The 20,723-nt window shown below is 40.0% G+C and overlaps 1 protein-coding gene across 17 annotated transcripts in view; it reads left to right on the top strand.

Moving 5' to 3' along the window:
* Sulf1 (sulfatase 1) overlaps positions 1–20,723 on the top strand; it is a 154,989-nt gene that overhangs the window by 60,243 nt on the left and 74,023 nt on the right. For 3 of the 17 annotated variants that reach the window (XM_074068551.1, XM_074068554.1, XM_074068553.1), the window contains one exon: positions 7,504–7,568. The exons of the other annotated variants lie outside the window; for them this stretch is intronic. The gene's annotated coding sequence lies outside the window, so the exon portion shown is untranslated. The remainder of the gene's footprint in view (positions 1–7,503; positions 7,569–20,723) is intronic. 17 annotated transcript variants of the gene reach the window in all.

The following is a 20,723-nucleotide window of genomic DNA, read 5'->3' as shown; positions in this document are numbered from 1 at the left end:
CATACACTATTTCCTCCATGGTGATGGTAGTTCCTGGCTCCTTACCCAGACGACTGTCATCAACCGTAGGCAGTGCTGATCCTGATTAGGATGCACATTCTTGCTACAGGATGTCATTTGAGGGCTCCACTGAGAAGTGTTAAGCCTTCTTTTGCCTTTTGCCACATAAAGTCCACAAATGAACAGGAATCACCAGCCCCAGGAGCAAATGAACCCCTGTAACTTGCCCAGGATCGGTCACATCATATGCAATGGCAAACATTTTCCAAAGGAAATCTATAAGGTGTGTTTGTCAGGGTTCCCTGATGAGAAAAATACCTGAGAGTAACAACTTATAAGGAGGAAAGGTTTATTGTGGTTCCTGGTTTCAGAGATTTCAGTCCATGCTTGCTTTGGGCTGTGGTGGAGCAGTCCATCGTGACCAGGGTGCGTGGTGGAGGAGGCAGGTCCACCTCATCATAGAAGGGAAGCAAAGAGAAAGAGGAAGGATTTGGGGTCTCCATAGCCCCCTCAAGAACACACTCCTATTGACCTTACTTCCTCCCAATAGGCCTACCTCCTAAATGTTCCACCTTCTTGGATAGAACCACAGGTTGGTGATTAAACCTTCAACACAGAGGCTATTGAGATGCTTTCCAGATGCAAAGTATAGCAGCCTGCTAGGGTCACTCTAAATTACGCAGATTAACCTGTGACTTCAATGAGGACCTGTAAACTGAAAAGCTCATTTAATTCCTAGGTAACATAGCTAAAGGAATCCTCAAAAGGAGAATGCAGGAGAACGGGGAAGGAGGAAAGAGAAAGTCAGTGTGGGTCTTTGGAAAACAGAAGGGTGGAGCAGGAGTGGAGAGGGAGGGGGCAGGTTTTAGGGGGAAAAGATAAAGTCTCCTGGTCTGTATATTAATTTCCACTGATATCCATGCGGCATAAAAATACAACAGTAAAGCAAGCTAACTTTAAATGCCCCCCGTCCCTGTTTGTGAGGCCAAAGCACACCTCAACTAATCTAACTTAGGTAAGGACAGCCTGGCATTTCCTCTAAGGAGCATGATACCAGCTAGACCTGCATCATGAAAGGTCATGTGACTTTATCTGCACCTTTACTCACCAAACTGAAGCAGCAGACTGACATAAGGGAACTAAATTTCACTTCTCTATCAACTTGTTTACACTAACATGCGATTTCAGACTTGCCATTTTATATTTCCTCCCATGAACAAAGGGAGAAATAGACTTGGCCCTAGCGAGGGAATATAGGACATTGTTTTCAGTCAGATGTAAAGACTACCTCATGTGAAGAAAGAGGACAGGAAAGCAGAAAGGAAAGATAACCACTTCTAACAGTTGCATTCTTAAAGCAAGCACATTATCCTTGAACGTGTGTTTGAAAGCACAGACTTTTTGTTTAGCAGGCTGTCACAGAGCCCCGAAGTTCTTAGAGTGGGAACAACTTATAAAGAATGTTTTCTTCTCCCTATTTGTTAGGGAGCACATTTGCTGAAGCCTGTGCAGCGTGAGCATATGCATGTGTGTACCAGTGATGATGCTTGTGTTTCACAGCAGAGGACACAGGATTTACTTCTTAATTGGGTAAAAAGAATAGAGATGGAAATATTTTAAGGTCAGATCTGTGGGTCTGCCATTTTGTAGATCACCAAACATCTGATGAAAATGAGATGTTTTTACTGAATCCTTCTGAGTCCAAGTCAGTGATGAGGAGAAGATGAGGGAGTAAGAGTATGAGGAAGGGGTGTCTGTCCCTAAGAGAGGATGGTGGGACCCGGAATTGCACAGCTTCTTTGCTGTGTAGCCATTCATTTGATGGTCAGGGGACAGGCAGGTTCTCTGACACTTTTGTCCCAGAGCTGATGACATGCAGTGGTGTCCTTTCCATCCTCACCTCCCTTCTTCATGGCATAACTTTTCCTGGGAGCCACTACTTTCAAACATTGGGAGTTCTGCATGCTTCCAAGAATGTTACAGAAGGTTTCACAAAGTTAAGTTATGTGTGTGTGGTGGGGTCACAGACATTCCTTCACAGCACAAATGCAGCTTGCACATTTGAATGAGCCCCTTAACTGGGACAGAACCTGGCTGCAGTGAAAATATTCATAGAAGGAGAGGCTTTGCACGAAGTGTAATATGTATCCCCAGTGTGCACAAGGTGGAGAGTTCTGTGGTGTAGCAGAAATGCACGGGGCGAGGGGCTGGGGTGTGGCTCACTGGTAGAGTTCATGCTTAGCATCGTGACACCCAGGGTTCAATCCCTAGCACTGAAAAACGGAAAGTACACGATGGAAGATTCTTTCTCCATTTTGAGGAGCCGTGATCTGGAGTCAGGCATTTAGCCTTCTTGAATCTGGTTTAGCCCCAAAAGAAATGGAAATACCAACAATGCTGCCAGAGGGTTACCAGGAGACTCAAATTAGTCTTTGCACAGTGTACTTGCTACAAATGGTGTTACTGACACTCAAAGCTTCAGCGTCCTCAATTTTTTTTGGCAGTTCTGGAATTTGAACTCAGAGCCTCATGCTCACTAGGCAGGCACTCTACCACTTGAGCCACTTTGCCAGCTGTCTTTTGTGTTGGGTATAGGGTCTTGTGAACTATTTGTCTAGGGGAAATGGTTTCAGTTTTTCACTGTTAAGTATGATGTTGGCTGTAGGTTTTTCATATATAGCCTTTACAATGTTGAGGTACATTCCTTCTATTCCTAGTTTTCTTAGAGCTTTTATCATGAAATGGTGTTGGATCTTATCAAAGGCTTTTTCTGCATCTATTGAGATGATCAAGTGGTTTTGTCTTTGCTTCTGTTAATGTGCTGTATTACATTTATAGATTTGCGTATATTGAACCACCCCTGCATCCCTGGGATGAAGCCAACTGATATGTTGTTGGATTCAATGCCATTATTTTGTTGAGGATTTTGCATCGATGTTCATTAAGGAGATTCACCTATAGTTCTCCTTTTTGGAGGTGTCTTTGCCTGGTTTTGGGATGAGTGTAACACTGGCTTCATAATGAGTTAGGCAGTTTTCCTTCCTTTTCTATTTCGTGGAACAGCTTAAGGAGAGTTGGTATTAGATCATCTTTAAATGTCTGATAGAATTCAGCAGAGAATCCATCAGGTCCTGGACTTTTCTTTTTTGGGAAACTCTTTATTGCTGCTTCAAGTTCTTTTTGTGTTATAGAATAATATCCTCTTGGTTCAGTTTTGGGTGGTTGTAAGTTTCTAGAAATCTGTCCATTTCTTCAAGATTTTCAAATTTATTAGAGTGTAGGCTCTCAAAGTAGTCTCTGATGATTTCCTGGATTTCTGTGGTGTTTGTTGTTATCTCCCCTTTTGCATTTCTGATTTTACTGATTTGGGTTTTTTTTCTCCTCATTTTAGTCAGGTTTGCCAGGGGTCTATCTATCTTATTTATTTTTTGAAAGAACCAGCTTATTGTTTCATTGATTCCTTGTATTTTTTTTTTCTATTTCATTGATTTCAGCCCTTAATTATTTCTTTCCTTTTGCTTGTTTTGGGATTTGTTTGTTCTTGTTTTTCTAGGAGTTTCAGCTGTAGTGTTAGGTCATTGATTTGAGATCTTTCTGTCCTTTTGATATATGCACTCATGGCTATAAACTTTCCTCTTAGGACTGCCTTTGCTGTGTCCCATAGGTTCCGGTAGGTCATGTTTTCATTTTCATTAACTTCCAGGAATCTTTTAATTTCCTCTTTTATTTCATCAGTGAGCCATTCATTGTTGAGTAATGTATTGTTTAGCTTCCAATTGTTTGCATGTTTTTTACTGCTGTTTTTGTTGTTGATCTCTAGTTTTAATGCATTGTGGTCAGACAGAATGCATGGGATTATTTCTGTTTTCTTGTATTTGCTCAGGCTTGCTTTGTACCCTAAGATATGATCAATTTTGGAAAAGGTTACATGGGCTGCTGAGAAGAATGTATATTGTGCAGAAGTTGGATGAAATATTCTGTAGACATCAGCTAGGTCCATTTGATCAATGGTGTGATTTAGTCTAGGATTTCCTTATGGATTTTTTGTTTGGATGACCTATCTATTGGTGATGGGGGGTATTAATGTCTCCCACTACCACTGTGTTGGACTATATATATACTTTTAGGCCCTCAGAGTATGACTGATGAAATTGGGTGCATTGATGTTGGGTTCATATAGGTTGATAATTGTTATTTCCTTTTGGTGTATTTCCCCTTTTATTAGTATGGAGTATCCTTCTTTATCTTGTTTGATCAAAGTAGGTTTGAAGTCTACTTTGTCAGAGATAAGTATTGCTACTCCTGCCTGTTTTCAGGGACCATTGGCTTGGTAAATCTTCTTCCAGCCTTTCACTCAGCCAGTGCTTGTTTCTGTCGATGAGGTGGGTCTCCTGTAGGCAGCAGACTGTTGGATCTTCCTTTTTAATCCAGTTTGTCAATCAGTGTCTTTTGATGGGGGAATTTAGTCCATTAACATTCAGTATTAGCATTGATAAGTACACGGGATCCCTGACATGTAGGTGTCTTTGTTGATTAAGGGTTTGATTGTGTGTAGCTGAGTCAATGTTACTCTTTGCTTTTCTTGCCTTTTCTTCTCCTGTGGTTTGGTATTGCCTGCCCTTTCATGGTTTTGTTTGCTTTCACTTTCTGTGTGCAGAATTCCTTGGAGAATCTTTGGTAGTGGTGGCTTGGTGGTCACATATTGTTTTAGTTTCTGCTTATCATGGAAGACTTTTATTGTTCCGTCTATTTTGAATGATAGTTTTGCTGGGTAGAGTATCCTAGGGTTGAAGTTATTTTCATTCAGTGCTTGGAAGACCTCACTCCATGCCCTTCTTGCTTTTAATGAGAAGTCTGCTGTGATTTTGATGGGTTTACCTTTGTATGTTATTTGTTTTATCTCTCTTACAGCCTTCAATATTCTTTCTCTAGTCTCTGTACTTGTTGTTTTAATGATAATATGTTGTGGGGTAGTTCTATTTTGGTCAGGTCTTTTTGATGTTCTGGAGGCTTCCTGTATCTGAACGGACATAGTTTTCTCCAGATTTGGGAAGTTTTCTGTTGCTATTTTGTTGAATATATTACGCATTCCTTTTGCTTGCACTTCTTCTCCTTCTTCGATGCCCATGATTCTCAGGTTTGGTCTTTTGATGGAGTCAATGAGTTCTTGCATTTTCTTTTCACATGTCTTGAGTTGTTTAACTAATAGTTCTTTAGTTTTTCCTTTAATTACCATTTCATCTTCAAGTTCTGAGATTCTGTCTTCTGTTTGTTCTGTTCTGCTAGAATGGCCTTCCATTTTGTTTTGTATTCTGTTTCATTCTTTTTTCTGTGGTTTTCCATATCATGGGTTTCTTCCTCTTTAATATTGTCAATTTTTGACCTTAATTTGTTTATATCTCTGTTTATGGTGGTCTCAGTTTCAGTTTGGCATTTATTTAGGGCTTCTATGATTTCATTTATTTGTTTTTGTGTTTCCTCATATTGTTTATTTTTGTGCCTCCTGTACGTTTTGGTTGACCATGTCTAGTAACATCTCTATGAAATTCTCATTAATTACTTGTAGGATTTCTTCTTTCAGCGTGTTCTTGTGGGCTTTGTTGGGTCCTTGGTATAGTTTATCTTTATTTTGTTGGAATTTGGATGTGGATATCGTTTTCTTCATTTCACTCTTAATCCTGTAGTACTTTATTTTTGAGTGGAGAATGGTTTCCTTCCCTTTTTCTTCTTCCCATATTTCCACTAGTTAACGTTTCTATCCCTGGACTATGTGTAATTTAGTATTAGCTGGCTAACAATATTAATACTAACAAAACCAAGAAAGAAGGATAAAAAAGAGAGAGAGATGGAAAGATAAAAGGAATAGAGTAGTGAGGAAAAGAGAAAAAAAATGGTAGAGATGGTGGATGATCAAACAGCAAACCAGGCAGCAAATCCCTTAAAGAAGGGAAAAAAAAAAAATCACCAGATCTGGAACAGTAGAATTGCAGTCTTAGTTTTCTGATGATAGTTCTTTAGCATCCAGACCTATCTGTGTGTGTCTCTTAGGTAGGTTTGGAGCCCTCCTGTGGTGAGTGTCCAGTGGGTGGGGTCCCCCGGGCCTTCAGGTGGAGGCCTTTAGCTGAGGTGAAGTGGCTGGCCTTTGGAGCATGGGCTTGACATGCCTGAAGGGTGCAGGCCCGTGGAGTGGAGATCCTGCATGTCTGTGGATCCCTGGCTTGGCAGGCCTTGGGGCACAGGCTTGTGGAGTGAGTATTGTGCAGTGCTGTGCAGGCCTGGGGGGGCATGGCCTGGCAGAGATCTTCAGTGTCTATGAATCCCCGGCCTTTAGGGCTCATCCCACAGAGATCCTGCAGTTCTAAGGGGTGGGAGTTTGGGGTAGCACAGCCCTGGTGGGGCAGAGGAGCAGGGCTGGAGGATTGGAGATCCCATGGTGCATGCGGAGTCTGGCTCTGCAGGCTTATGGGAGGGACTTAGCGTGCAGCACCAGGTATTCTTTTAGTGTATGGTGGTGTGGAGAGGCCTTCCGTGAGCTAGGCGTTCAGAGTGCTGATGTTTCAGCTCTCCCTGGTGCTTTACCTTAAGCAAGGGTGTCTCCAGCTTCTTATCAAAGTCCCTGGATCACGGAGGTCAGAAGGTCTGTGGCTGTGTTCTGGTAGCCATCTTGGATCCCCCCTGCTTTTTAAAAAATTACTATAAAAATACCACTATTTACAATCCACACTTACAAATATAGGAATTAGACCCCTGTTTTTAAAAAAATAATCTGTTTTCAATACCTTTCCCTAATATTTGTAAATAATAGCCACATCGCTTAGAAATCCTCATTGCCATTTGTCTCTCCACCACAGCACATGAGCTTCACTCTGCTGAAATGTTCCACACATAGCCTGCAGAAGGGTTAAGAAATCCACCTCCCCATGCCTCAGAGATCTGGGCAGGGCTAGGATGCCAGAGTCCCTGCTCATCCCAGTGTGCAGTGTACCATCACTGTTCTTCATTTCTCTGTGTGCCATGACACCCAACATTAGAGAACCATGGGCTAGACTGATCAGCTACCAAATGCTTTCCATTCATGGTGGCTACACATCAGTCACATTGAATAAAGTATTTGGCTTGTGGATTCAGATGTTTTCCTTTGAAACTGCTCTAGTTTATCTGTGATCACTGTGGATTTTAGTAATTGCTGTAGAATCAGGTTCACAAGTCTAAGAATTAAATATTGGTTGCATAATCATTTGAATTTAAAAATCCTAATTTGAGGTTTGACAGACATATGAAAAACATCATTTTTTGAAATTCTTAAAAAGTAGAAAAATGTTGAATTTGAGGTGTTTGAATTTTAAAAAGATCTTTGCAATTCAAATATAGGCAGACTTCCTATTTTCAACTGAAATTAATTCATATTTTCAAGAATGAGAAAAGAAAGAGAATGTCTGCAGGTAAAGAAAGATAAGGAGTTGTGTTATATTTACTTATTTATTCTTTTCTTTTTGGTTGTAGGGATTGAACTCTGGACCTATGCATGCTAGGCAAGCACTCTACCACTGAGCTACATCCCAGCCCAGGTTTTCTTTTTTCTTTGTTTTGTAGTGTTTTGTTTTTTGGGACAGCATCTTCCCCTGTAGCTCAGGGTGGCTTTAAATTCAAAATCCTCCTGCCTCAGCATCCCAAGTTCTGATAAGTTATTCTTATAAAAAAAAAATGTGTCAACCTTCCTGTGCAAGAGTTGTTTTTGTTATGTCTTTGTATTCAGCACTAAAATTTTGTATTTAGATAAGAAAATAGTAGACTATCCTCAATATCTTCTGAAAATATCAAGTATTTTAGAACCTTCACAGTGACAGAATTTTCACATCTTCGGATATGAAACACAAAATGTGACCATTTAACTTCTTGCAAGAAAACCTAGGTAAAAAACTGGTACAATGCCTCCATAAAGACTCCAGACTTTTGTTGTTTTTGTCTGTTCTCGGTGTCGAAAGAGGTTAAGAGGAATTTATGCCACAGTCAAATGTGCTTGAGTCCTAGGAAATGACATTCTTATGGCTAATGAGAGATTCCTATCATTCTTAAATTGATGCAGAAACCTTGAACTGCCTTCAATTTTAGTTAACTATGGCTTGGAGCTTAGTGCCTGCTGAGGGAATTTCCTGTGACCTCCTGCCTCTATGGATTTTCATCCCATTTACCATAAGTTTTAATTATACGTTTATGTGTGCAGTTCTTTATTTCTTCAAATGTCTCATTAACCACAGTTTGTTGTTTGTCCTGTTCTAAATATAGACCAATCTCTTTTGCCTAGGTTTAATAGACCATGTTTTTCTAACATTTTAAATCTAGGATGGCTGTAGAATGAGGTAAAGAAAAACAATAGTTTTACTTAGGAGATACAATGGGGATTTTTAACTACACAAAGGAGAAATAAAAATAGTGCCTTTTGAGCAGAGGTCTTGTTCTGGGCATTGAGGAAACCAAGAGTCAGGTTGTTCAGTTGGGACATTAGTTACTAGGGAGGTGGGCTTCTTTCTCTTTCTTCTTCACCGGAGAGCAGTCCAGTGAGAGCCCCTCATGGTTCATGATGGCTGCTGAAGCTCCAACTATGATGTAGGACAGTGGCCATCATGCTTTTTGAAACCATTGCAGCAGTCCTACCCAATCTTTGAAGACATCTCATTGAATGAATTCAGCCATGTCAGCACATAGCTGCTGGAGAAAGTGAGATTTGTCACCTAAAGCTAGGCACATTGCCACTGCAAATGAAATTGGGATCTTGTTATGAAGAAGGTAGTAAATGATGAGGTAGACAATTAGTAGTCTCTATTATTTGATTTAGAACTATTGTCAGTGTCAAAATGAAAGTGTACTTTCCTTTCAGGAAATAACAGAAAAAGAGATGAGCTCAGAATTTGGAGAAGAATAGGTATCACCATTAGCGTAAACAAGGAAAGTTGTGCCTTGTCATTATTGTATCATGCCACTCAATGATTTAAGGTCAGGTGAATTTCCAATAATAACTGGCAATTCCCACTGCCCTCCTCTCCATGACTCCTACCTAGAAATTACAATTTATAGCTGTTGTCCACTGAGGAGGGGCTAACTTCTCATGAGACATTCCTTTTTTAGTTAAAATTTGGAGTTTCGTGGGCATGTAAAAGTGTGTTTTCACCGGAGGAATCAATTTAACTTTCTAATCTCCTTTTGTAAGAAGGCAGCTTTAATATTTAGTTAAAAGCAATAATCCTCAAAGTTTTCATTAACTTACTAATTTTCAAGTTAGTCATCTAAATAATTTTATAGACAGATTTCTTCCTAAAAGTTGTTTTCAGCATACTTTTCAAAGTATTACTTTATTTACTGTGCTCTGATCAGCATAATAATATACTGGAATTATTAGGAAGTTCACAGTTTAGCTCACTGCATTTCCATTTTTTTTGTATTTTCACTGGATTGTGCAGAAAGAATAAGTAAACTTAAGACAATATTCTATTTGCTTGAGTTGTTATGAAAGGTAACAATGAAAAGGTTTAGAGTGAGGATAAAATACATCTTTGCTTGTCTATGTGTTATATTAGTTCTTATGTTTTTAACACTTCTATCTATGAATGATTGAGTTGGCAGTTATTTACAAAATAACAATGTAAAAATAAGCACTGGCCAGAGTCAGGCTTTCAGGGACTTCCTAAATATACATTAGCTAAGCAATTGTTGTCCGGTAGCCAATGTGGAAAGGTTTAAATTTCATCTGCCTTGACTGTTGAATATGGCTCTTTGCAGTTTGTTTTCATTTGAAAAAGATGAACATCAGGCTTCACTGTGGTATTGGGAATAAGGTTGACCCAAAGTGAACATCATGAATATTCTGGGAAGCCCTGGGGCCTTTCAAAGCGTGAGCTTGTGCTACCTTTAGGATGAGGGCAGTTGCCTGCACATTTTGGAACTGTATCTTACCCAGCAGGTGTCTCTCACCACCCATTGAAAGGCAGGGCCTTTTTCTCACTCATTCTTTATCTCACAGCACCTAATGAAGTGCCTCATACAAGTACTCAACAAAGGACTGCTCAATTAAAATGTTTATGGCAATTAAAATAAATGGAATTGAATAAGAAATGCCAGGTAGCCTGGATGCTTAGTCAAATATATATAGGGAAAAAAATCCTCCTGTTAAATATGGAAAATAGCAATGTCAGAGTGTTTCCTTGAGCATAATCCAAAACCCAGTGTTCCCTAACTTTGTTTACCTAACACTGTCACTCAGGCAGTAAAAATAAGAAAACACAAGCAAAAATAGGAAAAAAATCTCATAGGCTTATGAAGTTCCCACTCCAAACATATGCCTTATTTTGCTGCACTACACCCACCAACGTATCACACCCAAGAGAGAACTTCACGTCTCCACTCTTATTGTAAACACAGACCTCATGAGGTCTATCATGCAGTATTTCTGGTATCCTCCTAGCTTATTACAGGGAGAGGAGAGGTAATGAGAGGTAAATACACCAGTAATAAGTAGAGGTGATCATTTATAGCAAAGGTGGTAAAACCAACACTATTGAAAGCATCCATGGGGAACCTCAAAGAGACAGCTTGGTGTCAATTATGTATTAGTCAAACAGCATTCTGCATCTTAGCATCACTTAGGGAAAGTGAACTATAGCCAAGGGCAATTTTGATATTAGCAAAGATGCCCCAGATCCCCCAAAAGAGTGACATCATCTTCAGTGCTCTTTGAAGACCAGGAAATATGTAATTAATTTGAAAGCATGTATGGCAGATTACATCACAGTCTCCAAGTATTGGTGCACCTCTCCCACCAGAAAAGTGCAGAGTTTAAAGTTCCTACACAGTGAAGCAAAAACTTCTCCCTGCCATACCTGCTCCACCACATGGCTTGCTCTGAGCAGGGGTAGGTGAGCATTTGTCCAAAGAACATCCAAGCAAATCCCCTGAGTGGCATTCCCAGTTTCTGCCAGTGACACTGCTCTTGCTATGACAGTGCCATGAGAATGGCACTTCTCACCCAGGGGCTGCTGCCTTGGCCTGAGTCCCTTGGTGAGAAGACAAGGGAGGAGAGAATGTCTGGAACAGGGCAGAGCCACCACTCCCTGCAGAGGAAACAGCAAGAAGTCACCCATTTCTTAAAGGAGCTGAGCTGTAAGGCAATTCCTTGTATAAATTCTGTCTGCTTAGAAATTGTTCCTTTTTGTTTGCTTGTTTTAAGTTTGAGCCTTTAAATAGTGAACATGGAGCCCCTTCTTCCCCCTACTGTGGTAGACAATTGAGGAATTACTGTGAATGGCCCAAGTTAAAAATCACCCTAGAGGAGATGATGGAAAAACAACCACAAGCTGCCAAGTGTGATATATTAATCAAACTCTGCCTCCTCCACCCAACAAGCAGGAAGTCGGGCCTCAGGAGGGTGGAGGGCTCCCGTGGGTCTCCATGATTCGGTTGAGGGAACAAGTCTTACTGGGGATGGGTGAAGGAGGGGATCTCAGGGGATGAAATTTCCATGGATTAGGGATTTTGAGGATGATGTCATTAGGGTGTGGGTTAAAGACAGCTGGCAACCACCTGCCCTCCTTCTAGAAAATTTCAGGGTTTGGGGTGGGTGGAGGATTGCTAGGATCACAGACTGAAAAGGAAGATTCAAGTCCTGTCTTCTTTCTGTCTCTGGAAAATGAAGCACTCCAGTACCAACTCAGAGCCTGAGAATGACCAATTTCGTGACCATGCACAAATTATTTCACCTTCTGCCTCAGCACCAAGGATTAATTAATCATTGCAAGTTGGTCTTGCGACTCCACAATGCTAAATACAAATAGAGAGGACCCTTTAATTCATGGAGTTGTGACTCATGGTCTTGAATATTCATGTTTAACCACACCAGTCCACTCCCTCACCCAGCAACAACGCTTTGTTTTACTGAGCTCTGAGGGGTTCCCTTCTGTTCCTAAGGTGAAAGGGGGCTGCACATGGTGTGTGGCTGCAATACTGATGCCCTGTTTTGTTCTGGGGAGCTACTGAGAGACATCGTGCAGATGCCTGGGAACACTGGCAACACCTGAGGTCTATTTTTACCCCAGTTTTTCTGCTCACTCATCTCCAAGTTTGGAATTCTTTAGATATAAAGATCTTGAAAATAAAAATGCACTTTAAGAGAAAAATGCAAAAACAGAACAGTAGTAACAAAGACTCTAGTGTGTGATTGTCCCCTTCAACCCTTTGCTTCATAATTTTGGACAGAATCTTTACCTTTTCCAAGTCTCTGCTCTCTCATTAAGCAGAACACAGAGTAAAAATTTCCTATTTCATAGGTACATGGCTAGGATATCAGGATGATGAGGAAGGATCAATTTGTGGTATTATGTACTCTATGTCTATTAGTGAAAATTTCCACTTGTTGATAAAGAGTAAAGTCTCACTCACATCTTAGAAGTTCTGGGAATTCTCAGTCTTGGGAGAATAAAAGGGACAAAGGGGAGTCCCGATGGACCTTCAGAAGTCAAGTGAACAAAATAGGAGAGCAGTATCTGAGGGATGAAGGAGAAGCAAGTGCTAACACAAGGGGGAGAAGAGACAGGGAGCAGAAGGAGAGGAGTACAGAAGACAAGATGTGCCTCTTTTGATTGTACTCAGCCCTGACACTTGTCTGCTTGGTCTTCGAAGTAACTCTTTGTAGTAAGAAATAGGAAAATCAGGCTCAATTCTTTCTCCTTCTCAACTGGGTGTCAGACCCTGTCTTCAAGTCTGGGGCTCTGAGATGCTGCTGCTGCCACCAGAATCAAGAGAGACAAAGTAGTTTAGAAGACTGCAAACTTGACCTTGACTTTTTGATTCAGTCACTGCACTTAGTCCCTGTTCAGCTCACCATGAGTGACCTCATCCCTTCCACAGTGTGAGAATTCAGCTCAGAGTTCCCCAGAACACTGATTATCTTCACATCACAATGGGTTGACATAGTTTTTGGATCGTACTGTCCAGTTGATTTGAGTGTGCTTTCTACTGCAACTATATTCACAGCGTCTCAAAGAGGAGGTGATAGATAGGGTGCAGGGCTCCAAGTTGGCCAAGACAACTGAACAGAAACGGAAAACTGAGGAGGGGCACCATTATGACAAAAACTATGTCACTCACTCTGCCACTTAATCTCTGGTAATAATTCATCATAAGATATAAAATAAGAGGTGGGTACAGGTGGCTCATGCCTGCAATCCTAGCTACTTGGGAGGCAGAGATCAGGAGGATCACTTTCAAGGCCAACCCAGGGAAATAGTGCATGAAACCCTCCATCTCCAATAAAACCTGAATAAAATGGGTCGAAGGTGTGGCTCAAGTGGTAGCATGCCTGCTTTGCAAGCATGAAGTCCTAGTTCAAACTCCAGTCCCACCAAAAGAAAAAGAAAAAGATATAAAAAAAATTTGGTGGTAGTAACCTTTCTTTGTGCATAACATCTGTTTAGTAAATAAATTTCAACACTGCTCTGGACCTCTATCAGTTTCCATTAGTCCATCTCTGTCAAGAATTTGAGGAACCTTGCTCTTGAGAGTATCTAGAAGGGGATGTTACTGGACTTTTTTAAGGTGCTCAATGGTTGCTTACAGGTACTTGCTGAAGCCAGCTTAATGCCCTCTAATGGTTAACTTCATCAGTTGTTGATGCTAGTGAAGACTGAGTGTGCTGGAATGATTGCTTTCTTAACAACTCTGCAGAAGGTGGTCTTCTAAAGAGGTCCTGTCAGCTGTGAAATAATTGGTAATATCAATAGTGTTCTCTACCTTGTGAATGCCTAGCTGCCTCAGCCAGGGCAAATGTCTGAGAAATTAGCTGTCACAGAAGAGAGTGGAAATGCCTTGGCTGATCCTTCACTTTTCCTTTTGTAGTGCTAGTGGGTTGATTTCTGTACTCTGGAGCAGTGCTATCAGCCTCTCCTGGGCCCCACTCCCAAACCAGGAATGCTGGGGTGAGCTGGAATAATTAAACAGATCTCCAGCTGATTCTGATGACTCCCTGCTCTACTTTATGAATTACGTACTTGAAATTGAGACCTTGTTTAGTGGTGGGATGGTTGATCTCTTGCATAGCTCTTTTAAAATATTCAGTATTCTGAAACTGAGAGCCAACTGTTGAAAAGATGTTTCTTCTTATAAGGAAAGCTTCCTTGAAATCTAATGGCTGAAGGGAAATTAGTGACTACATTGCCAGGGAATGAAAAAATACAAGATAGTACTTGAATTATGGTTCAGTTCTGGGCCTTCATCTTTTTTGTCAGGCTTTACTTATCAATAAAATGAGTTAACATTTTATGCAAATTTTGGAAGATATCTGAGTTGGACTTAGTTCCAATACATGTAGTGGTACATAGGGAAATTTTCCTCAGTGAATTTGGAATCATTGATGTACAGTAGTCTGCTGTGAGGCCCAGAAGTCTATCAAATCTAATCCTTTATGCTTTCATCCATGATTGAAACAAAGTGCAACTGGGAAATAGAAAACACATAACCAAAGCATCCTGAGATCCACCAGGACTGGAAGTCTTGGTAAACACTGTAGGTCTTAGAAAACTACTTAGACACTACTTAGTTGGTATTGACAACTAATATTTTGAAGCTGTCAAATATTGTTACTTGACAGTTTTTTTTTATTTGCATTTCTTTTTTTTTAATTGTTTTATTATTCGTATGTGCATACAAGGCTTTGGTCATTTCTCCCCCCTGCCCCCACCCCCTCCCTTACCACCCACTCCAACTCCTTCCTCTTCCCCCAACCCCCTCGATACCCAGCAGAAACTATTTTGCCCTTATCTCTAATTTTGTTGAAGAGAAAGTATAAGCAATAATAGGAAGGAACGAGTGTTTTTGCTGGTTGAGATAAGGTTAGCTATACAGGGAGTAGACTCACATTAATTTCCTGTGCATGTGTGTTACCTTCTAGGTTAATTCTTTTTGATCTAACATTTTCTCTAGTTCCAGGTCCCCTTCTCCTATTGGCCTCAGCTGCTTTTAAAGTATCTGCTTTATGACACTTACTTGTAAGGTTTCACCATACTGGGCCAAGAGAATGATATACTTGTAATTCACAATTTCAATGGACTATTCTAAATAACCCATGATTCTCATTATTTATATTTATAAAATAATTGCTGTATTTTGGTAATCTGTCCATCAGTAAAAACCATATTAGTTTCCCCTCAGTTTTTATGCAAAATGTATATATAAACCCAAGCCATTAAAACAGCAGAGGAGCAGTCATTTTTGTTCTTCCTTAACAAGTAAACACTATCTATCTTTGTTTCATTAAGCATAGAAATATCATTGAAAGTTGGTTTCCTTTTTGAAGACTATAATAATAATATCAGTCCCACCCTATTGCATTACAGTCTCTAACATCACATCAGGTTTTAATCATCCTCCTTTTTGTCCTACACATGTGTTTAAGGATTCATGGAATCCAGATCAGTAGGAAGAAGGATTCCTTTAGATGACTTTGAAATCTGCATTGTTTTGAATTGGCTTCTGGTGTCCAGCTTTCATGAATGGCTGATTTTACTTGGAGTAGGGGGAGAGGCATATCATATGGTTCAATTATATTGGCTCCTTTGTGTGACAAGTGTTATTCTTGTTTGTGGTGAGAAATGAAGGTTCAGAACAAAGTAAGAGTCTGTAGTGAGAAAACAAATTCTGGCTGTGGAACTCCACTGGGTGTTTGTAGATTAGACTTCTAGAGGATTTCTAAGGATTGGTCCACTCTATTTATTTATAGATACTGCAGCGGTAATAAACACAAATTTGTCCCAAACATTCATGGGCACAGATCATAATCTGAGAAAAAAGTTCAGAAGACTTATTTTGCTAAAATATTTTTGGTTAGCTAAAATGTTTCCCAGCTTTTGCCCAGGGAGTAAATTGAGACATGCTGTGCTTAGAATTCCATGTCACTACAGGTCTTTGATGCAAGCAGCACTAAATGAATCTGTACATGTTAGTGAATTTATGGTTTTTAAATTAGCATCTCCTCAGGTGCTAATCCATTTATATCTCTACATCCTAGATGGTAATTTGAGGTAGACCAATGAATTTGATTGGGCAAGAATGTCATAAATCAGACAGTTATCAATAAAAATAGCTAGGAATTTACATTCATTATAAGCTTTCATGCTAAGATTAATTAAAAGATGAATTAATTTTCCTAGAAAGACTTGCCTCTACTCAATTTGTTCTACTATTATGGCATTTTCTACAACTACAGGCCTGAATTGCACCATAAACTACATTATAAAAAATAGAGTAACTCTTCCTACTTGATAAATGTAAAGCTTGTCAGTCATGTGAAGCCAGAGGAAAACTTGAAAGTAGCACAGGGGTTTAGGTACATGGTGAAGATGATTTTGTCATGAAAAGCCTTAGAATTATGTATTTAACCAATAATACAAAAGATCTCCAGTCATTCCCACTACAGCTTGTGAAGGAGGATTTTTGAAATATCAATGTATGAACTAGTCTGAATCTTAAGTTTCACTTGAAAATGTCTTGGAGCAGGTGGTGAATTTAGTATGGTTGTTAGATTCTTTTTAAAAGTTTGCCTGTAAGTGATGAATTCTGGTGGGTTGATGGGGAGACTGGACTCTCCACTAATCTCTGCCTGAAGCTTAGAACTAGAATCACCCTGGGCAGGAACTAGAATTCTCAGATTTTTTGAAATGCTCTTCATCCTTCACACTCTGTTTCACAGAGCTAACTTTCTTGGTTATCACCCTGTGTGAGGCCAGCAGAATCCCTGGAAGGAACTCCTATCTTCACTCCACCTTATGTAAACCCTTGAAAAATGTTAAAAAAAAAAAAATTGGTGTGGAGTTTGACAGCATAGAAAAGAGGTCAGTGGAATTCTCTCAACTCTGGCTTAATTCTACAGAATGGCCAGGCATTTCTTACACAGAGTTTGACTATGAGATAAGCATTTGGAGAAGTGCTTTTGAAATATAGATGAACCATCTCATTCTTTTAAAAATATTTTCTTCAATGTAAGTGTATCACAAGAATTAATGGAATTTTAAAATAAACTTCCATGATGCTAGGGTGTGTACAGAACTGGAAACAAATGAAAATAAAACATGCTGAAAATATCCCCAAATCTGAGCTGATATAGTGTCAAATGCCTTTAATCCCAGCACTTAGGAGGCTAAGGCAAGAGGGTCATGAGTTCAAGGCCAGCCCTGGCTACCTAGAGAGAACCTCTCACAAAACAAAACTAAAATACAAATCTGTTAAGAGCACCGTTTGTCTGTTTGTTTTGGTGGTGCTAGAGATCAAACCCAAGGCCTTGGCCACGCTAAGCCACTGAACTGCTTACATCCCTGGGCATTCTTTTAGTACCTAAGAATGGTTGAATTTTAAGCTTCAAAGATCATGTTCCTTTATTGCTTGAGATATCATGTGTCTGAATGTGTAAATGTATTCGTACACATATCTTAACTATGCACATATATACACACACAGAGAAAGATAAAGGCACAAAGACCTTAACGAACCTTCCTGCTTGTGGCACAGACAATAATACTCAGCAAGCACTTCATCTGCTTCTCCAAACTTCCCACCCTTTTGCATTTGGGTGGGGTCATGTGACTCGTTACAGCCAATGAAATGTGGGATGTGAGCTGGGTAACTTCCAGAATGGAACTGTGAAAAGCTCCCTGCAAGATTCTTTGGCTTTTTCCTCCTTGCTTCTTGGTCTAGTAACTACAGCAACAAGATGACAATAGCACTGTCCCTGCAAGTATGCATCTATGCGTGACCTGGCAGAGTGGGAGCTCTCTGCCACCCTTGGTATGACTTGTACTTTGAGTGACAAATACATTTTTATTATCTTAAGTCATTGCTATTTGGAGTTGATTTGTTATTGCACCAAATTACTTCTGCTGACTAATACAAAACCTCATGATAGTCCAATACAAATAGGCTGGAAGTCTATAGAATCAAAGCCAAATTGAATAGAATAGACTATATACTAAGATATCCAAGACGATAGTTCTAGTTTTATCAATTTTACTGTCTTTTCACTAACATCATTTCAACCAAAATTTCCAAAATCTTTTTCTTTCTTTCTTTTCTTTTAATCCAACTGTTTACATTGTCATTTTCTCCACTGTCACTGCCAGGGTTGGAGCTGGTAACAAGTGTCAGTCGCTTTAGACACTTTGTATCATCTGCTTCAGGAGTATCAGGTTCTTCTCGTAATATTTAGATCACTTCCCTTTTCTTTATTTTGCTGATTCCTACTGGTGCTGGACAAGTAGTCTTAGTCTTGGAATTTTTGCATCCCTTACAGTGCCCTTGGTAAGCGCATTCAGTTTTGTTTGTGTTTGTGGTTTTGGGGTGTGTGTGTGTGTGTGTGTGGTGGGAATGAAACACAGGGCCTTGCACATGTAGACAAGTGCTCTACCACTGAGCTATACCCTACTTCCTACCATTATGAGTCTAAGACTCAAATGTACCCTTCTGTCTCTCTCTCTCCTTCACTGTGTATGTCTGTCTGTCCCTCTCTCTCTCTCTGTCTCTCTGTCTCTCTCTCTGTGTCTCTCTTTCTCTTGTACTCCCTCCTTGCCAGGGATCAAACCCAGGTTCTTGTACATACTAGATGAGCCCATACCATTGGGCTAGACCCCCAGCCCCCAAAGGTACAGTATTTGCTGTAGCCTCTTACTTTAGATTTCTATCCATTCTCTTCCTCTTCCATGAGAATATCTAGAAAGCTGTAATTCACTTGTTTTTATGTTTTATAATGCAGCAGATCGCTGATTTATATGGGTAAAGTAAAAATAGTATCTAAACCTTTCCCTCATCATACCCCAGGGATAACTAACACTAACAGTCTAGCGAGGGGATGACTTTTCAAGGTTTCTTTCAATTTCAGAATTCACAACACTAAGCAGTAGAAGGAGAGAAAGGGAGAAAGGGGATAGAAGCAAACATCATGGAAAGATGTAGCCAAATATTTCCCCAAAGATGCTCCAAGTCAGAGTCATGGCTTTTCAGCAGTCATTGTTTGTTAGAAGATGATTTATGAATGGGGGCGAGGTCTGACTCTTTCTGGATGACAGTCCCGAAGGAGACTGTCATCTATCTTCTTTGCTCTGAGTTGTGATAAATTAGATCAGAAAACAGGCTTTCTGTGAATTATAATAGATGAGTTTTTGCCAACTATAGGGTTGTTAAGAGAGGAAATTAGCTCCTTCATGGTCTTCATGTATATCATGAAGAAGATAGCACATCCCAAAGACTTCCTCTACAGAAAAGACGTGATGTATCATGACTTGAAAGCCAAAATTAGGGGGAAAGGGCCATGTAAACTGATCCCAAGAAATGTGATTGGCTATGGGAGGAGGAGGGTGGGATGTGTACACCAGCTTCTTGCTGGTATGAGCCTGTCTTGCTTTACTCTGACAATAATCTAAGTGTGTTCTGGCTAAATTCAGCTTTGAGTAGTTGCATAGTCTTCCCTGATGTTTCAGTTGGTTAGAGTACCTGTCCCTTTTTTCCTGTTCTGACTAGGGAGTAGTACCATTTTCTACTAGAAATAATTCTGTTGCCCCATGCCAGAGAGGTTTTTTCCTGTGGCAAGTGGGTTGTTGTAGATGTGTGGCATTCTGCCATGCCTGGCAAGAGCTGGATTCTTATACAGTATCTGCTTCTGCATCCACTCTGTTGAAATAAATTGTTTTAGTTGAAGTATGGGGTTAAAATCTAGCCTCACATGGTAAGTACTTGGAAAACTAGAAGTGTTTTAATAGTTTTTCCAGATACTTGTAGATAATTTTTCTTTTTTCTTTTTTGGTGGGACTGGGGTTTGAACTCAGGCCTTCATGCTTGCAAAGTAAGTGCTCTACAGCTTGAACCACACCTCCTGTCCATTTTGATCTGGTTATTTTGGAGAATGGGGTCTTGTGAACTATTTGCCTTGCCTGGTTTTGAATCACACTTCTCCCAATCTCAGCCTCCCAAGTAGCAAGGATTACAGGAGTGAGCCACTCATGTCTGGCTGTAAGTGAACATTAGTTGTAATAAGAAATAACAAGCTACAAGGGTGAACGCATACATTAAAATCCAGTGGTCCTCTTGCACTTTGGGTAATTATTTTTTTATTCATGTGAGATTTTGTAGCACTGAAGTCATTTGGAAAATACTGGGTTACTGAATTATGCAAGTATTGTAAATGCTGGCACATTTTATTTTGTAATAACAAAAGTAGTTTTTATTACTATTACCACCAGTGTCATAAGAAAGAGTTTTATATTTTAGAAAGTGCCAAGTTTGCTATAGTGAATACCCTTTTTTTTTTTTGGTAGTACTGGGGTTTGAATGCAGGACCTCATGCTAGACTGGTGCTCTACCACTTGAGCCACTCCTCCAGCCATTGAATATACATTTTCTGAAGTTCTGGTTTTATCAACTTAATGGTAGATTTATGCCATTGGTAGCAATACTGTCAGTTGTTTCCTTTGAAATGATAGGCTTCTTTCATTTTTTGAAAAAATACCCAAGTGCAAACAATGATGTAAGGAAATAAGAGTGTAGAACTGATGTCTAGTTAAGTTAATAATTCAGGGACCCAAGTGCTTTTCTTCAAGACCGCCATCTACTTCTGAAAGCAGCAAGGGGTTTTCTGTTCACCTCCTAATCCAGGAGACAGAATTGAAAAAGCAAGTTGTAAGCTGGAGGTGTGGCTC

The sequence above is a fragment of the Castor canadensis genome, chromosome 3, assembly GCF_047511655.1.
Source record: "Castor canadensis chromosome 3, mCasCan1.hap1v2, whole genome shotgun sequence".
Taxonomy (NCBI): Eukaryota; Metazoa; Chordata; class Mammalia; order Rodentia; family Castoridae; genus Castor; species Castor canadensis.
This window is presented reverse-complemented; position numbering and strand designations above follow the sequence as displayed.